This window comes from Pogoniulus pusillus, chromosome 8 (assembly GCF_015220805.1).
Source record: "Pogoniulus pusillus isolate bPogPus1 chromosome 8, bPogPus1.pri, whole genome shotgun sequence".
NCBI lineage: Eukaryota > Metazoa > Chordata > Aves > Piciformes > Lybiidae > Pogoniulus > Pogoniulus pusillus.
The window spans coordinates 10867340-10883239 of NC_087271.1; the positions used below are offsets into that span (position 1 = coordinate 10867340).

Below are 15900 nucleotides of genomic sequence, written 5' to 3' on the forward strand. Positions count from 1 at the left end.
TTAGAATCGCAGAATTGTCAGGGCTGGAAGGGACCTCAAGGATCGTGTATTCCACCCTCCCTGCCATGGACAGGGACCCCTCACTCTAGGTCAGGCTGCTCAGAGCCACATCCAGCCTGGCCTTAAAGACCTCCAGGGATGGGGCTTCCAACACCTCCCTGGGCAACCTGTTCCAGTGTCTCACCGCCCTCATGGTGAAGAACTTCTTCCTAACATCCAATCTGAATCTACCCACTTCTAGTTTTGCTTCATTGCCTCCAGTCCTATCACTCCCTGACATCCTATAAAGTCCCTCCACAGCTTTCCTATAGGCCCCTTCAGATACTGTAAGGCCTTATTGTGATAAGGTCTTCTGGGAGCCTTCTCCTCTCCAAACTGATCAGCTCTAACTCTCAGTCTGTCTCCACAGCAGAGTAGCTCCAGCCCTCTGGTCATTCTCATGGCCCTTCTCTGGAACACATTCCAGCACATCCATATCTTTCCTGTAATCTGGCCTCCAGAACTGGACACAGTACTTTGGTAGGGTCTCGGCAGACTTAAAACCGTAACACCTTGTAACACAAAAGGTGACTTAGTCAAGGCTAAAGCTCAGTTTGTTTCTGTACATCGCAGAACGTTAAAGGTTGGAAGAGACCTGCAGAGGTTATGGATCCAACCTCCCTGCTAAGGCAGGATCACCTAGGATAGTCTGCACAGGAATGCATCCAGGCAGGTTTGGAAAGTTTCCAGAGGAAGCTCCACAACTCTTAACAATAATATAGCTGGATCATTATCTTTGCAGGATGTGTCCATCACTGTTAAACACGGAAAGAGAGCTTTACAGAAAAACATTGTGGGTCAGAGCATGACAGCACAAAAGGGCAGTGAGCCCTGTGGTTAAACACATGTCTAGCAGGCCTATAATCAGGATAGTTACACAGGTGTTTGTTTAGCAGGCATGTAAGCCTTCTGTGTTTCTGGGAATATGTGTATCTTGTGCACAAATTATTTCTGCTAGCTTAACGTGATACTGTTTCTGTCTTCCCCTACAACACTTGCTTTTGGAGATTTGCACATCACATATTGCAACTCTACAGGACTCTCTGCACAGGCACAATTTTCCTGCTGCTTTTTGCTTATTGAGATGGATGAGTGATGCTGTCTGTGCTGGGATGCAGCATGGGCTTGTTTGCAGGCATATCCTCACATCTGCAGTGTAGTTAGTGAGGGTTAAAGCTATTTTAGGATGGAACTTCATATGTTTGATGGCACTTTCTGGACTTCAAGCATGAGTGGTCTTGAAGCCAGGAGAACTACAATAGTGAGAAGCAGCTTGGGTTCATGGGATCACAGGATGTTAGGGGTTGGAAGGGGCCCAAAAAGACCGAGTCCAACCCCCCTGCCAGAGCAGGACAATACAATCTAGCACAGATCACACACAAACACATCCAGTCAGGCCTTGAAAGTCCCCAGAGAAGGAGACTCCACGACCTCCCTGGGGAGCCTCTTCCAGTGCTCTGGGACCATTATAGTAAAGAAGTTCCCCCTTGTGTTGAGACGAAACCTATTTGGCTGCAACTAACACCCATTGCTCCTTCTCCTATCCCAGGGAGCAGTGAGCAGAGCCTGTCCCCCCCACTCCTGGCAGCCTTCAGATACTTATGAACATTTATCAAATCCCCTCTAAGTCTTCTTTTCTCCAGACTAAACAGCCCCAGGTCCCTCAGCCTCTCCTCATAAGCCATGCTCTCCTGTCCCCTAATCATCCTCGTAGCCCTCTGCTGGACCCTCTCCAGCAGATCCCTGTCCCTCTTCAACTAGGGAGCCCAAAACCAAACAAAGTGATGGTTCTGGTGATGGAAATGAATAAGGTAAACAAGTGGTTGAAACAGCAGAGGTGGAAGAGGTTTTTTCCTCCACTTTGCAGGGATCTTGATGAATCTTTTAAAACATGTCTGTAGTCCATATTTGGCTCTGGCCTGAAGAGGTCTTCACTTGCTCAGCCTTCTGCCTTCCTATTTTGTAGTCATGATAGTAGATTGTTCTTTGTATGCTCACTCCCAGCCACAGTTTTTCTAGGCTCCTGCAGCTTTCCATTTGCTTCCTCATCAGAGGAGGACTCTGAAGGGGGTTCTAAGGTGATGGGAGTCCAGTAGTTGCAGGTACAGCATCTCATTCAGCTGCAACCGGCTCTGCTGGGCATAACTAGTTCTAGCAGTTGCTACGTTGTCATGATTGTACCAGTCTGCAGGTGCCCTGTGTGCACAGGTAGCACAACCCCGACCTACAGTAACTTGCTTAATGTGTGAGAAATGTCTCTTTAGAAAGGTTGAGGCAAAACAAGAATAGCAGTGCTCTTGCTAGGATGAGAGTTTTATGCTGAGTAGAAATATGAAGTTAGTTTCCAGTGTTGGGAATAGTGGGTTGTGTCACAAGGCTGGAATTTTGTTATTAAATGCTTGGCATGTTCTGCAGTTCTTTCAGCTAGCAACACAAATAGAGCCTGCACCAGGCTCCACATATCCGGAGGATGAGTAGAGGGGACTGGAGAACTGATTTGAAAAGGTTTTCTGGGAGCTCTGAACAAAAAGCAGGATTGTATCTGTCTAGGTCTTCACTTGCTGCTGCTCTGGTCCACCTGAATGCATGTGCCGGTGGGTAGGTTCTGTTTACTCCGTGGGATTAATGCCCTGGAAGTTGTCAGCTCTCCTTCCAGCCTGCAGATCTGTCCTTGGGAATGGTGTGTCTTGGGCCACGGAATCCCCACTGCTTGGCTCTGCTGTATTTCAGGGAGAGGTGTGGGGGCATTTTAAACCAGCTGTGAAGTTTATTTAGTGGCAAAGCTGTTGGTATTTCTGTTTTATGAATGAGATGTCCTCAGATGGGAAGCAGTTTTATGCGTTACCTCAGTTCTTATTTTAACAGGGCAGACCTGAGCTAGTGACAAGCCGTGCCCTTGAGGCACTTTTAAATGGCTTGCTTGGATTCTTCTGTGAGTGCAGGAAAAAGGACTCCTGCACAGCCTGAGGGGTGCCATCGGCAGGGCCCCAACCAGGGAGTTGCCCTTTCACCTTTGCATGAGGACTGCTGACTTCATTTTCTTTAGACCATAGTTCCTTTTTCACTGATGATTAATAGCTGAGAGAAGGGACTGGTTTCCACCTCGGTGCTAGGGTTGCTTGCTCGCTTGTCCAAGTTAGAAGGCAAGGCCTGGAGATGATAGGCTTTGTCTCTGGCTGTTTGCCTTGGGGACACTCCCAAGCACTTAATAAACTGCTAACAGCCATATACAGAAGAATGGGAATCATCCTGTGAAGAGTTCCAGGGAGCAGATGTGACTACGAATTTCTCTCAGAGGTCCTTTCCATCTGATGTCTCTGGAATCCTCTTTCCACACGCTTTGTGATCTGTGTGCAGTGTCAGATAACGCAGCATCTCTCCTGGGCTCATATGCTGAAATGTAACACTGTAACACAGATTTTGTGTGTTTGCTGCACTTCCTCCCTCGGACAACATGAGCTGTGCTCCTGAATTCCTTGGATTTTATAGAAAATGGCATTTGCTGCTCTTGCATAGCAGGACTTCTGAAGGTGCTAGGTACAGGAGCAAAGTTTATGTGCACTGTGTCATCCTTTGGTGATGCTTGGTACCTGTAAGACTGAATTTCTCAGAATCTCATTGATTTTCCTTGCTTTCGTGTCTGCATAGTTACAGTTGGAGTTTGGTGATGCAGGGGGTGGGGCATGAGGAGGAGAGAGGAAAGTAAAGTAGCATCTGTACCATTCTTAACCATGGTAAGCATTCTTATTGTGTAAGAATCTGGGTTTCTATTCTTGGACTCTAGAGAAATTAATTTTCTGCTGTTTCCAGGGGGCTGTGTAATGTCATTCCAAAACAAGAAGAAATATGTAAGTGCCAGTGAGTAAAGAATTCTTGAATCATAGAATCAACCAGGTTGGAAGAGACCTCCAAGATCATCTAGTCCAACTTATCACCCAGCCCTATCCAGTCACCTAGACCATGGCAATAAATGCCTCATTCAGTCTTTCACTGAACACCTCCAGGGACGGTGACTCCACCACCTCCCTGAGCAGCCCATTACAATGTCAATCACTCTCTCTGGCAAGACCTTCCTCCTAACATCCAGCCTATACTTCCCCTGGCACAACTGGAGACTGTGTTGTCTCCCAGCTATGCTAGGCCTCAGCAGCCAACATCCCTTCTAGGCAGGGCTCATCACCATCTACTTCTTGGTGTGTTAACTTGACAGTTTTGTTCTTCCTTGCTGCTGAACTTTTAGGAAGCTGTTGTTTTCACTGCAGAAGATAACAGGTAATTCAGTAAAACATTGGAGGAAAACATCTTCCAATTTACTCTGGCTTATAAATGCTGCACCAGATTGTTCCATTCTTGTGTGGTATATTTGATAAAACCAATAACAATTTTATAGAGTGCCCTTCCCTCTTCCCCTTTCTTTCCCAAAGGAAAGGAATTAGATGTAGAGAGAGGAAAAGGCAAGCACACCCAAAGAAACAACCTCACTGTGATTTGGAAGTTAAAAAGAAAAGTTTAGCAATAAATTAAAAAGGTATCTGAGGTAGGGAAGTTACAAAGGTATAGGGAAGGGAAAACAAATACAAAATGTGTAAATACAACCAGGTTTTGATGGTAATGGCTTTGTCTGCCTCATGGGTGATGGCCACATGGTGAAACAAAGAGAGCAGGATGGTGATGCTGGGAAGCAGGGAAGCAGGGAGCACAGAGAGAGAGCACGAAGTCCCCCTGCTATTGTGGATCTTTAGACAGGAAGAGGAGTGGGCTAACCATGAATCACCTGGTGATGTTCAGACCCACCCCTGGGGAGGGGTCCAGACCATTCAGGGTCAGGTTCAAGGTCACTCCCCCTGGACCCACCCCTTGGTTAGACCATTTCCACCTTCCTGCAAACAGTCTCCTTTTCCAAATATAGGGAAATATGTCCATGGATTAAGAGTTCCTAAGTCCTTCTTGTGATGCAATGCTTTAAACAGTCAGATTCCCTTGGTCCACAGCAGTTTTAAGCCGGATGCTTGGTTAGGATCAGAGTCCCTGCAACTTGCAGTGTTAAGCAGGAAGTTTCCCCATCCTGGAAGAATCTCTCAGTGCCACTTCAACATCCTTGCAGGCTTATTAAGAACTGTGATGTTTTCTAGGGCAAAAATGTAATTACAGTTCATAAGAAAGCATGGCTTAAACTTTGATTCACTTGGGAAATTCGGAAGCCTGCTAGCATTTCCTCTCTCTGCTCTATTTATTGCAAAACAGAAACATCTCCTGATATCAAGCTTTGCCAATCACATTTAATGCAGTGTATATACACAATAACTTTTACAGTGTTTTACAGTAAAAGTAGTTTAAAAAAGAAGTTATGAGAAGGTGATTCTGATTACTATTTGTTAGAGCAAGAGCAATGCTGGCCATGTGGAAAAAACACACAATTGTCAGGGTTGGAGGGGCCCTCAAAGATCCTCCAGTTCCATCCGCTCCCAGCCTTGGAAGGGACATCTCACACTAGGTTGCTCAGAGACACATCCAGCCTGGCCTTAAAAACTTGCAGAGATGTGTCTTTGTCATGGCTTTTAAAGAGAGCAAACAGAAATGGAGCTCTCAAATTGGAGAAAAAACAGAATTAGAATCATAGAATCAACCAGGGTGGAAGAGACCTCCAAGATCAGCCAGTCCAACCTATACCCAAGCCCTAGCCAGTCAACTAGACCATGGCACTAAGTGCCTCAGCCAGGCTTTGCTTGAACACCTCCAGGAACGGTGCCTCCACCACCTCCCTGGGCAGCCCATTCCAATGCCAATCACTCTCTGTGAAGAACTTCCACCTAACATCCAGTCTATACTTTCCCTGGCACAACTTGAGACTGTGTCCCCTTGTTCTATTGCTGGTTGCCTGGGAGAAGAGACCAACCCCCACCTGGCTACAGTGTCCCTTCAAGTAGTTGTAGACAGCAATGAGGTCACCCCTGAGCCTCCTCCAGGCAAACAACCCCAGCTTCCTCAGCCTCTTCTCATAGGGTTTGTGCTCCAGGCCCCTCACCAGCTTTGTCACCCTTCTCTGGACACGTTCCAGCACCTCAACATCTCTAGAATTGAGGGGCCTCATGGGAGAGCTGCTCCAGCCCTCTGATCATCCCAGTGTCCCTCCTCTGGACACACTCCAGCACATCCACATCCTTCTTGCAATAGGGTCTCCAGAACTGGGTACAGTACTCCAGGTGGGGTCTCAGCGGAGTGGAGTAGAAGGGGAGAATCACTTCCCTCGACCTGCTGGCCACACTTCTCCTGATGGAGCCCAGGATCTGATTTGCCCTCTGTGCCGCAAGTGCACACTGCTGGCTCATGTTGAGCTTGCTGTCTACCAGCACCCCTAAGTCCTTCTCCTCAGGGTTCACAAATAGGCTCACAGAGAAAGATTTCCTTACCCCCTCACAGTTTAAAGGAAAATCCAGAGCTTCAGTAGAATCTAAATAATGGGTAAGCCATATGCTGGCTTCCTGCACTCACTGTTAAGATTTGTTTTGGTCATGCTTTGATTTTGGTTGTTAACAATTATATTTGGAGAGATACAGAAAAGAAATTACAGAAGCAGATACAACAACCATGGTGATTCCCCCTTGAATTTTCCCCCAGCCTAAAACTAAATCTGTAATCCCCAGTGCTCCAATCCTCTTCCCCCCATGCCTCTGCCATCCATAGGCCTAAACACAAACCTCTGGAGTCCCCGAAACAGGCCTGCTCCTTACATGTTTGTCCAATAAAGTGCCTCTCACTCAACTCAGGGCAGGAGAGGGAGGAAAGGAGCATGAGCTGGCCTTGCCCTGAGTTTATAAGGAGATAGCAGAATTAAGGGATTGAACAACAGTCTTCTAGTCCCCAAAGGTCTTTTAACCCTGTAACTCTCAACATGGGACAGGCTACCACCACCTCCCTGGACAACCTGTTCCAGTGTCTCACCATCCTCATGGTGAATTTTATCCTGAGCAACCTGTTCCAGTGTCTCACCATCCTCATGGTGAGTTTTATCCTGGGCAACCTATTCCAGTGTCTCACCATCCTCATGGTGAATTTTATCCTGAGCAACCTGTTCCAGTGTCTCACCATCCTCATGGTGAATTGTATCCTGGGCAACCTGTTCTAGTGTCTCACCATCCTCATGGTGAATTGTATCCTGGGCAACCTGTTCCAGTGTCTCACCATCCTCATGGTGAATTGTATCCTGGGCAACCTGTTCCAGTGTCTCACCATCCTCATGGTGAATTGTATCCTGGGCAACCTGTTCCAGTGTCTCACCATCCTCATGGTGAATTGTATCCTGGGCAACCTGTTCCAGTGTCTCACCATCCTCATGGTGAACTGTATCCAGGGCAACCTGTTCCAGTGTCTCACCATCCTCATGGTGAATTGTATCCTGGGCAACCTGTTCCAGTGTCTCACCATCCTCATGGTGAATTGTATCCCAGGCAACCTGTTCCAGTATCTCACCATCCTCATGGTGAATTGTATCCTGGGCAACCTGTTCCAGTGTCTCACCATCCTCATGGTGAATTGTATCCTGGGCAACCTGTTCCAGTGTCTCACCATCCTCATGGTGAATTGTATCCTGGGCAACCTGTTCCAGTGTCTCACCACCCTCACAGTGAATCGTGTCCTGGGTTGCATCAAGAGAAGTGTGACCAGCAGTGTGAGGGAGGTGTTTCTCAAGCTCTACTCCACTCTGGTGAGGCTCCTCCTGGGGTACTGCATCCATTTCTGGAGCCCCTGTTACGTGCTGGAACGTATCCAGAGAAGGGTCACAAGGATGATCAGAGGGCTGGAGCTGCTCTTCTATGGAGACAGACTGAGAGAGTTTGGGCTGTTCAATCTGGAGAGGAGAAGATTCCCAGGAGACCTTATTGTGGCCTTACAGTATCTGAAGGGGGCTTACAGGAAAGCTTGTGAGGGACTTTAGGGTGTCAGGTACTGATAGCAGACTAGGGGAAAATGGAGCAAAACTAGAAGTGGGTAGATTCAGGCTGGATGTTAGGAAGAAGTTCTTCACCATGAGGATGGTGAGACACAGGTTGCCCAGGGAGGTGTTGGAAGCCCCATCCCTGGAGGTCTTTAAGGCCAGGCTGGATGTGGCTCTAAGTAACCTGATCTAGTGTGAGGTGTCCCTGGGCATGGCAGGGGAGTTGGAACTGGATGATCCTTGAGGTCCCTTCCAGCCCTGACTATTTAATGAACTTCAATAGGATCAGAATTTCACTTTGTGTATTTCTGTTTCACTGCTGTGGTGCTTAAACTGAAACCATAGTGCTTCAGGGAAAGGTGTTACTGTACATGTGCATTTCTGGTTCCACAAGCCAACATCCCAACATCTGCAATCAGCATTTAAGGATTTCTCAAGTCCTGCAGACAAGCTTTCCCTGAAGTGATCAAGCCAGACTTAAATCAGAACTTCTTACTCTGTGTGAACACTCAGTGTGCTAGGAATAGAATTATCTTAACATGTTTTTTGCTTTTGTTGGTAATAAGCCTGTGCTTTTTGGATTGTATTTGGGATTATATATTTGTTTCAGGCAGCAAAATACTCTAATGCCTGGCTTTGACATGCTTGTGGAGCAGTAGTTTACTGTGCTGCACACACACACTTTTGGCAATAGTTTGAATTTATTGAGTCTGAGGGAGGCAGGTTCCAATTCACTGCACTCGATGCCATCTACATCCTACAGGCAAAACTACTCTGTAAGAAGTCTGCTTCAGATGATATTTCAGAGCCAGAAATTCAATCCTAACATATACTTAGACTGAGGGAGCTGGGATTGTTTAGTCTGGAGAAGAGGAGGCTCAGGGGAGACCTTATTGCTGTCTACAACTACCTGAGGGGTGGTTATAGCCAGGAGGAGTTGCTCTCTCCTCTCAGGTGGCCAGCACCAGAACAAGAGGACACAGCCTCAGGCTACGCCAGGGGAGATTTAGGCTTGAGGTGAGGAGAAAGTTCTTCACTGAAAGAGTCATTGGCTGCTGGAATGGGCTGCCCAGGGAGGTGGTGGAGTCGCCGTCCCTGGAGCTGTTCAAGGCAAGGTTGGACGTGACACTTGGTGCCATGGTCTAGCCTTGAGCTCTGTGGTAAAGGGTTGGACTTGATGATCTATGAGGTCTCTTCCAACCTTGGTGATACTGTGATACTTTTCTCCTATCTCATTGCATTTTACAATGGGTGGTTTTTACTGAATGTGAAGTTTTCTGCTGTTGACTTTGTGGGTTTCCATGGGCTGAGAGGTATGATTTGATCTTTCATTCATTGATTGGGCTCATGTAGTCCTGCTGCTCCTAGAAAGATACAGTAGCTGGTTCATATGTTTGAGTCTTGTGGGTTTGCAACTGCTGCAGAAGGATTTTACAAACTCCCCTTTCTCCTGGGAAGCCTGACCTTAGCTATGCAGAGGGGAAAATGACTTTATCCCAAGATTCTAGGATTTTAAGATCTTGTCCTATATTGTATACAGATGCTGAGAATAATATGTGTTGAAAGAACTGAGGCTCAGGGCATGGTATCCATGATAAAACTGCCTGTCCTTTTCAAATGCAGAGGTCACCCTTTAACCTGTCTTCTGTGTGAGGCCAACCCTTGCCTCCCTGGGAAAGCTGGAGAAAGCAAACAGTGTGTGTGATTGTGCTTCTGCATGCCCTGAAGCTCAGTCAGCCAGCTTCTGTCAAATTAGGGCTGCATTTGACTTTCAAATTGGAAGGTCCATTATGAAAACCTCCTGTTTCCATCCAAGTTTTGCTAGTGAAAATGAAATCTGGCCTGCTGCATTCTTTGCTACAAATGCCTTCTTTTCTGGATAAACCTTGGTGAGAATTTCCATCTCCCCAATCCCTGGTGTCCTTACGAAAACAGAGAAGTGAGCTTTCTTTTTGGTCTTTCTCTGACTGTCATCCTTCATGGTGTGGAATGTTTCTGTTAGGTGGGGAGCAGGAGAGATCTATCAAAGGGAGTAGGAGGTGTTTGGGAAAAAGATTCTTTATGGTCTTCTGGATACATGTTTGGAAAACATGTACTTTTGATAACAGCCTAGAGCTTAGTCTAAACCACTCCAGAGGTAATAATTGAAAGTTAAATGTGAAAACATATCATAATCTAGAGAGCACAAATGACCTTTCCTCAGGCCATCAAAACACAATACAAGGACAACACAATTCCAAGTTTAAGTAACAGAAAGCTCAGAAAAAGGTTTTTTTAAGGTGTGCAGTTAAAGGCCAGCAATTCTTAACAAGCAATTCTATCAACACCTTGGATTATTCTTCAGAAGAACCTCTAGTTGCTTCATTGTTTCTCCTCTGCAACACCTTAAAGTTGTATTCCTGTGTGAAAACTGAAGTTCAAGAGTAAAGAAACAGAGACACAGCATCCAGGCAAGCAGGCGTGTAGAACAAAGTGCCAGGAAGTGAGACACCTTGGATGCGTAGTGAGTGGAAGCAGCCAGCAAGTGCCAGCTGCACTGGAGCCTCCTCCAGGCAGCAGCTGTTTGGCTCAGCCAGCTGCAAACAGCAGCTCAGAGGGACCAGAGCAAGAGTGCAGAATGTGTTTCTGAGGAGGGAGGTAATGCCTGTCATGTCAAGTGGGGCTGGGTTTCCTTTGGAAATGTCTACTCTCTTCCTAGCTTTCCAAGAGACTTAGGGAGCAAAGTCTTAATCACTCTGATTTTTATCTCTTTGGGTCTCTTTGAACTCCACTGTCCTCAAAGTAAAGTTGAGAATGAATGTGGTGTCAAGGACAGATGTCTAAGCAGAGACAGAAAAGTCACTCAAATGTCTGGCATGGAGCAAAAGATACTCTTGATTTTTTTATATGTGGTCATGATTAGTTTGTCTTCTGTATGCTCAGTGGGACTTCATGAATCATATTAATCCCATCACTGAGCTTCTTTCAGCATCATATGTCCCAGGCCTACCTAATACTTTGTTATTTTTAAACTAGTGTTTGGAAGGACAACATACACTGTAGATAATTATAGTGGAAATAAAACATACTGCAAGAAATGCCTCCAAACCCCAAAAATGGTTGCAAAAGGATGTGAGCAGTAATAGTATACAGCTATTTAAAGTGTGCTGCAGGCTTGACAGATAAAAAGTTGTGGCAAGGAATGGAGGAAATCTGTTGCTTTTGGAAAGCCTCTGTAAAAGACCCACTGCTTTTGAAATTGGTGTGGAGATAGAATTGTTGTGGAGAAGAATAATTGGGAAGTATGGGAGGAAGATGTGATTACAGAGGAGAAGGGTCACGGTGAAAGCCGAAGTGACAGCAGTATCTCACCTGTTAAGAACAGAGAACAGACAATTGGTGACAACAAGGTGAGCAGGAATACAAGTTCATCCACACACAACTAATGTGCATTCAAGTAGATCAGGCACTGGAAATGCAGCTCAGAAGCAGTTCCTTCAGGATTTATTTTCCAGAGCCTGGAAAATAATTCTTCTGAAGAGCGACTGAAGGAGCTGAGGTTGCTTAGTTTGAAGAAGAGGAGACTGTTTAATTTGAAGAAGAATACCTCATTGCTGTCTACAGCTACCTGAAAGGACATTGTGGAGAGGTTGGTGCTGGTCTCTTCTCACAGGTAAATAGTGATGTGAGAGGGAATGGCCTCAGGCTGTGACTGGGTAGGTTTAGACTGAACGTTAGGAAACATTTTTTTCCCAGCAACAGTGATCAGGTATTGGAATGAGCTGGCCAGAGAGATGGTTGAGTCACCAACCCTGAATGTGTTTAAAAGTCATTTGGCTGTGGTGCTTGGGGATATGGTTAAAAGTGAACCTTGTGGAGTAGGGAGGTTGGACTTGGTGAAGCTACGTCAGGGGAAATTTAGGCTCGAGGTGAGGAGAAAGTTCTTCACTGAGAGAGTCATTGGACACTGGAATGGGCTGCCCGGGGAGGTGGTGGAGTCACCGTCCCTGGAGCTGTTCAAGGCAGGATTGGACGTGGCACTTGGTGCCATGGTCTAGCCTTGAGCTCTGTGGTAAAGAGTTGGGCTTGATGATCTGTGAGGTCTCTTCCAACCCTGTTAATACTGTGATACTGTGTGTGATACTGTGATCCTGAGGAGCTGGAATGTTTCTGTGATTCTGTGAAATAACCCAAGTTCAGTAATACATTAATATTTCAACAGTGCCAGATAAATCATGTGGGCTTTTTTCTTCAGTGACAGCATGGCATTCATTGAAGAAAACTTGGCTTGGATTATTGTAACCAACTCCCAAATGGGTTCTTGATTATGATCTGTAGCAACATTTAATTATGGAATCAATGCTATGCAGGCCCTAACTCTGTAAAGATGTAAATGGAGCTGCAGTAGCCAATAAGCATTGACTTGTGTTTGGTAGGAATGATCTGCACAAAAAAGTTACCTTCATGGTATTTAATTTGCCCTGGGTGACAATATGTGCAGAGAGCAATTTGAATTGTAGATGGTGTTAGGTAATATTGGACTTGATGATCTCAAAGGCCTTTTCCAGCCTAGCTAGTTCTTTGGTTCTGTGAAACAGACATGCTTATTTTCTTAGTCAGACTTCACACTTTCACAGCATCAGACTACTGATTCTTTTTTCTCCTGTTGATTTTCACTTTTTATACCTGACAGCCTTAAACAGAGTGTTTATGAAATCAAAATGTGCAGATGTTCTTTGTTTTATTAGGTAGCATTTGTGTCCACAGTAGAAATCCCACCTTTTAGTGAATGTTAACTATTATAGTATTACATTTAAGAGTGTTGTTTAAAATCCTAGGCACAATTTTAGAGTTAATTCTGGACAGATAAAGTTATTTGCTTCCAGTTTGAATTAATCCTCTTGCCAGATTTTTAGCTGGACAGCATACAAAGCTTATTTTATTAACTAAGAGCCCAGGTGCTATTATGAGTGTGTGCTGATTATCATCACCTCCCACTGGACCAAACAGAACACTTGTGGTTTCCAGGTTTTGTTTGAAAATCCCTTACACTCCTGGGACAAGAAATGTAATAAAATTAACTGTACATTTTTATCTTTAAACTGGCTTTGAAACTTGTAACTGACTTCAAAACTGTTTGAGAGTGGAACATGAATCTTGCTTTGTACTTTTGGGACTTGCAGTTGCTTGCAGCTAATGTAGAGATCGACTAAGAGCTGCAGAAGTTCCCTTACTTTTCATGAAGGGCTAAGAATCTCCTCTCTGAGAATCCTAAAAAGCACTAAAGCCTTTTCTCCAGAATGCAGTCTTCTCCTTCACTGTCTTTTATCACAGCCTTGGGATGGCTGTGTTGCAGATGTGTATGCTCTACGGCTAAGCACTCTGAGAGGGTCCTGTATAGATGTGTTTTACTGTGATCACAGCAGCTTCTCACCACTTAATTCTTTTAAAATACACTTCCATATCAGGATTGCCTTTTGTTACTCATAGGTATGGCTTGCTTCGTAACATGTAGTTGAGTAAACTCCAGTTTTGCCAGCGTAGTTGATGGAAAGTCACTGGCTTTGGGTCAGTGATCAGGAACTTGGAGTATCATGGGCTGGAGAGATCTTTTTTGTTGTAAACCACTCTTCAGGAAATGTGCTTTGTGTTTTGATGGCAAACATTAAGATGTGACTGTGAATAATTCTGGCATTAGAAAATACTTCTTATCAAGAGAAGGCAAAGCTATGCAGGAGGAGCACCACAGGAGTCCTGGGTAGAATTGGGCTACCTGTTAAGTCTCATGGGTCACTGCTCTTGGAGTAAAGCTCCACTAAGTGTTGTGTTGCATCAGTGATTATCCTTGTTCCTCTATTTTGTGACTATCCAAAATAAGCTTTTAAGTGTCTGTTGTTTCAAAGAGTTCTCATATCCAACATGAGAAAACAGTCTAAACTGCACAGACTAAGAGCTTGGTCTGTGCAAAGAAGGTACTCAGGCTTCCTTCCCTTTAAGTCCAGCCAGGCACCTGTGTATTAAACAATACTCTCCTCATACCCAAGATGTTCTCATGGACTGTTCCTTCCTTGAAGCCTTGGCCAATTGTGGAGGTTCGTGGGTTGAGTCACTTGTTAACATCTGGAAGGCCTCTGTTTAATCTCCTTTCCAGGAAACCAGTCCACAGCTCTCCTCCTTTCTAAGAATGGTCTGGAGTGCTTGGACCTGGAGTTTTCCATCAGGCAGCTCAGTAGATAATCACTGGACAGGTGATGACTGGAAAATAAGGTTGAAAAGGAACCATTTTGCTGTCTCAGGTAGTATGCAGCCAATATCTCCAAGCATCAGGGAAATGCACAAAGGGTTTCCCTTTGCTTTTGCTAAACCATTTGTTTGGTATTTACTTTGCAGCCATAAGCTGTAACTCTCCAGCAGGCAACTAAGGTGCTTCATGCAATCTAGACAAGAAGCTTCCTAACTTCTCAAGCTCAGTTTCCAACCTACAAGCATACAGAAATATGTGCAAAAAATGAAATGGGACATAAACTTGCTGTCATTTGAGGAAAACAAGACAGATGCAGCACCTTTCTCTCAGCGTAAAACTTTGACAGAAGCAGGCACTTGTGGCTCTGTGAAAACGAGAGGAGGTGTAAAGAACTACATTTGCATGAGCAGAAGGGAACTCTTCAAGTTCAGGCTGAACACGGAGGTGGTACTTCAAATGCTAAAAAAAGGTATGTTCAGCCCTCTGGGTAAACAAACTATTGCAGTGTCCTGAACAGGTCTGTTTCAGTCTAGAGTTGATTAGTGTTGGTTTGGTATAGCAGTCCAGAACGAGTGTCTTGGTTCTAATTTAAATTTCCCAAACACTCAAATAGAATCATAGAATCAACCAGGTTGGAAGAGACCTCCAAGATCATCCAGTCCAACCTAGCACCCAGCCCTAACCAATCAACTAGACCATGGCACTAAGTGCCTCATCCAGGCTTTTCTTGAAGACCTCAAGGGACGGTGCCTCCACCACCTCCCTGGGCAGCCCATTCCAATGGGAAATCACTCTGTGAAGAACTTCTTCCTAATATCCAGCCTAGACCTACCCTGGCACAACTTGAGACTGTGTCCCCTTGTTCTCTTGGTGGTTGCCTGGGAGAAGAGGCCACCCCCCACCTGGCTACAATGCCCCTTCAGGTAGTTGTAGACAGTAATAAGATCACCCCTGAGCCTCCTCTTCTCCAGGCTAAACAGGCCCAACTCCCTCAACCTCTCCTCATAGGATTTGTGCTCCAGGCCCCTCACCAGCTTTATATTTGATAGAGCCAATAACAATTTATAAGATGCCCTTTTCCTCCTTCTTTCCCAAAAGAAAAGGAATTAGATGGAGAGAGGAAACGGTATGCAGACCCCAATAAATAATCTCACTGCGATTTGGAAGTTCAAAGAAGAAAAGTTTAACAATAAATTGAAGTTATATGAGGTAGGGAAGTTAAAAAGATATAGAGAAGGGGAAACAAGATACAAAATATGTAAATATACACACAGATTTGCTGGCAATGGGTTTGTCCCTCTCATGGGTTGATGGCCACATGGTAAGACAAAGAGCGGCAGGAAACAGGAACAGCGGCGCTGGCAGGCAGGGACAGAAAGCAGACAGAAAGCCTCCCTGCTTTTATGGATCTTAGACTGGAAGGGGGAGTGGACTAACCACCATCACCTGGTAGTTTTCAGACCCACCCCTGAGGAGGGGTCAAGTTCACCTGGGGTCAGGTTCAAGATCACTCCCCTAGGAGGGTTAACCCTGTACAATGAGTATTTTACCCACAGCAGGTGACATGTCAAAAGAGCATTACAAATGCATGTGGAAACTGTATATAGTCTCCTGGCAGTTAGGACCATTACTGTCCATTATCCTGCTGCAGGTTATGATCTCTTCGTGTGCATCAAAACCAACAGCCCTCACAACTTACAAA

The 15900-nt window shown here is 45.3% G+C and overlaps 1 protein-coding gene across 2 annotated transcripts in view; it reads left to right on the forward strand.

The window, feature by feature from the left end:
* The window catches only part of ATF6 (activating transcription factor 6), a 115871-nt gene that overhangs the window by 49497 nt on the left and 50474 nt on the right, over nucleotides 1-15900 (forward strand). The window lies entirely within an intron of this gene.